Genomic DNA, 3,895 nt, shown 5'->3' with positions numbered 1-3,895 from the left:
CAAGTGGACATTTCAATTCCTTGGCATAAGATAAAAAATAAATCCATAAAACATCTGCAAGGGAAGCATTAGACAGTTTGTGCCAGAGATCTGGGAAGCTGTGTGCTTGAAAAATATTTGCATACAGAAATAGGAGTAGGCTGGCAGAGAGTGTAAATGTGATGGGAACTCTCTCAAAATACACTAGTGAGAATTGTGAAACTAGTGTATGACTTCTCCCCTCCATATTCATAGCCACACATTCGGTCACCTCCCAGAGTCCCTGCGCCAGGCAGGCATCAGAAGTCTTTTCATGACGTGTTTTCAGAAGAAATAGAATCAGTAGTGCTGGAAACTTCCCTATGTAGACCCATTTTCAGGTGTCCACTCGGCTCAGCCCTTAACAGTGTTTCCCCGCCCCACAAGGACACACCCCTAGCTGCCATGTTTTATTCTTTGCCCCACCTAGTGGCCATAGCTGCATAGACCAGAGTATTATAAAAGACCATTGAGCAAAGCCTGAATCACACTTGCAGGCTAAAAGATTGCCATTCAGTTTGGTCTGGTTTCTTGTGGAGGGGTGTGGATCTGAGCATGAGGGGTAGCGATCCACACTTGCTACGTAAACTGCAGTCATGCCTGCTTACAAGCCATCTGTTACCAGTCCACGAGGAATTAAGGACAGAAACTGAGAGTAAGGAAGCACTTAAGAACCTTTATAGCACTTCGACAGAATAATTTTATGTCTATGGAATCTAATAATAAAAAATCAGGGCTTGTTTTATTTCATTTTAGTATAACTCATTTTTACTGTGTTTTAGCACAGATAGTTTGCAAAACGCTGGGTTTTAGAGATGCAAAAGTAGATCTGCAGAGAGAAAAGGCAGAAGCAGATGTTTGTGAAAAAAATTCATATTTCCAGCCCATTCCTGGAGCCTGATGACATCCATTCCCTTCAGTTCCAAAAAACATTCCTGAGTCCTTACAACGAACACCTCTTTTTTTGCTTAAGCTTGCTCAGTGAATTTTATGGGCCTTGAAACTAGAATCCTAATGAATATACTTACACCAATCTCTGGCAGGGGCAGAGGGGAAAGCCCCAGTCGTCTTCTTCCTAGTTTTCCCAAGAAGTTCTTCTAACCTGAGATTCCACCTCAAACCAATCCAAAACAATGATCACCTTTTCATTCTCATCCTTGCCTAGACCCTCAATTCTAAAATAAAATGGTTTTTTAATACAGGAATCATGGAGAAGAAAGAAAAATTACTGAAACAGTTAGGGGAGTTAGTCAGTAATTATGTATGGAGAGCCTACACAGTGCTCTCCCTGAGTGGACAAGTATAAGCAGATGCACAAAGGCTTGCCATGTGATGCTTGCATCATAGTGGGAGGGCAGAAACCACAAACAAATTTTTAAATAAGATAGTTTCAGAGAATGATACATGCAAGGAAGGAAACCATATATGACAAGGAAACACAGACCAGCCACTCAAAACTACTAGACAAGACAAGAAGAAAGTTGAGGCAGAGAAGACAGCCTCATAATTATAATCAATGCCATTTATTAAGGGGTTAACTCTGTGCCTGGCACTGCTAAGTATTTTAAATACCCTCACAACAAACCTATGAGATAATGTTATCATCCCCATTTTATAGACGGACAAATAAGTTCCAAAAGGTTTCTAACTTGCCCAAGATAATAGCTGGGAAGACATGAAGGAAGAGCATGAATCCAAATGCATCTTACTACAAAGCTCATCCCCTTAACCACCTATAAAGAATAACAAAACAATAAGGTGAGTCTTTCTTTTGGTCACCCAGAAGTGTCTGGTTCAGACATTGTTGCTTCCTGGCAAAAAGACAATGAAATCCTTTCAAATACATGTGCTCTTCTGAAAATCAAATACAAGGGCCCCCTGCTCAGTGAGGCCGGCCTGTATTTCTTAGTAGAAACTGAGAGTAGCCAACTGCTAAGGGCACATAAAAGCTATTTTTGGAGAAACCATCTCAGAATGGAAAAAGAAAGAAGGTTGAATCTTATGACATTATTTCCCCAAACAGTGGTGGGGAATTGTTGTAAAATGTCTCATAAAATCCCATCATATGTACAAATGGCATGGACTTAAACAAGCTGAACAATGATTGAGTTGAGTCATTGAATGTTTGGACTGGATTTCCAACAGCCAGGAGAGCCCCAGGCACAGTTCTTTGTTTACAGGTGCTAAACAATCCATCACAACCCCTCCTTTTAAGCCCTGTCCTTCCTCTCCCTAGGCATGCCTCTCTCGCCCTCCCTCTCATTCCCTTGATAACTTAGTGTATGTGTTTTCTAATATCAGTTTCAGGTGACCAAAGTCATCTATCTTTCTGGACCTTATTTATAGGTAGGCAGATTCTAAATTTAGGCCTCTATTACCAGCTCCAGGCAGACTGCTTGACATCCAAGCAAAGAACAAAGATGAATCCAAGAGCACTGGGTGACTTAAGATGTGCAATAGATTTTTGGAATGGTGGCTCTAGTCCAATTAAAAGAAATAAAACTTCCATTCTAATGCCACTACCCTAGAATTCACACAATCTAAAATAACTGTTATTGACTTTACCTATACTTTGTCTATGAAATAAAAGTATACTAGATCAATCAACATTTTCAAGTACTTTAGTAAAATTAACTCCCTGAAATTATATACATTCATGAAAGAGTCATATTTGGCCAGGTTTCACTAATAATAATATTAAGTACCCAATAAACATCAGCATGTATCAGATCTCATCAGACTAAGTTTTACCACAAGCCTGTGGCATAGATACCATTGTACCCACTTTAAAAAAAAAAAAAAAAAAAGGGAAGAAAACTGAGGCTTGGCAATTAAGTTTGCTGTCCAAGGGCACAAAAACCAGGCAGACACATGATTCAAATCTGAATTCAGAACCATCAAGCATACCTCAAATACTGGAGCATCGGGCAAGGAAGCTGCAGAAGAAGTTGCTATGAAGGGGAGAGCATTCAATCAAGAGAACTTCAGAGTTCCCTTACATTAGACAAGGTCTCAATATTGGGTAGAACTCTAGAAATGGTTTGATATTCTCTTAAATTCCCCCATACACAAACACAGTTCATTCAATATCCCCTAATGTCTAAGAACGTGGGCTTTGGAGTTGGATAGTCCCAGCTTCTGCCATTTTACAGGCTGTGTGGCCTTTAGCAAATTATTTAACCCCTCTAAGTCTCATTGCCCTCATCATCTATCAAATGGCAATAACAATTGAACCTGACTCCTAGAATGGTCATGAAGATTAAGTGAAACAGTATACATAAATAACTTAGAGCACGGTAAGAATTCAATAAATTGAATAAAGGCGGAGCAAGATGGCCGAACAGGAACAGCTCCAGTCTCCAACTCCCAGCACGAGCGACACAGAAGACCGGTGATTTCTGCATCTTCAACTGAGGTACTGGGGTCATCTCACTAGGGAGTGCCGAACAATCGGTGCTGGTCAGTTGCTGCAGCCTGACCAGCAAGAGCTGAAGCAGGGCGAGGCATCGCCTCACCTGGGAAGCGCAAGGGGAAGGGTATCCCTTTTCCTAGCCAGGGGAACTGAGACACACAACACCTGGAAAATCGGGTAACTCCCACCCCAATACCGCGCTCTAAGCAAACGGGCACACCAGAAGAATATATCCCTCACCTGGCCGGGAGGGTCCCACGCCCACGGAGCCTCCCTCATTGTTAACACAGCAGTCTGCAGCGATCTAACTGCGAGGCAGCAGCGAGGCTGGGGAGGGGCGCCTGCCATTGCTGAGACTTAAATAGATAAACAAAGCCTCTGGGAAACTAGAACTGGGAGCAGACCTCAGAAGTTCATGGAACCCTGCCTGTCTCTATAGACTCCACCTCTGGGGGCAGGGCTCAG

This window comes from Rhinopithecus bieti, unplaced genomic scaffold (assembly GCF_001698545.2).
Source record: "Rhinopithecus bieti isolate Rb0 unplaced genomic scaffold, ASM169854v2 scaffold_757, whole genome shotgun sequence".
NCBI lineage: Eukaryota > Metazoa > Chordata > Mammalia > Primates > Cercopithecidae > Rhinopithecus > Rhinopithecus bieti.
This window is presented reverse-complemented; position numbering follows the sequence as displayed.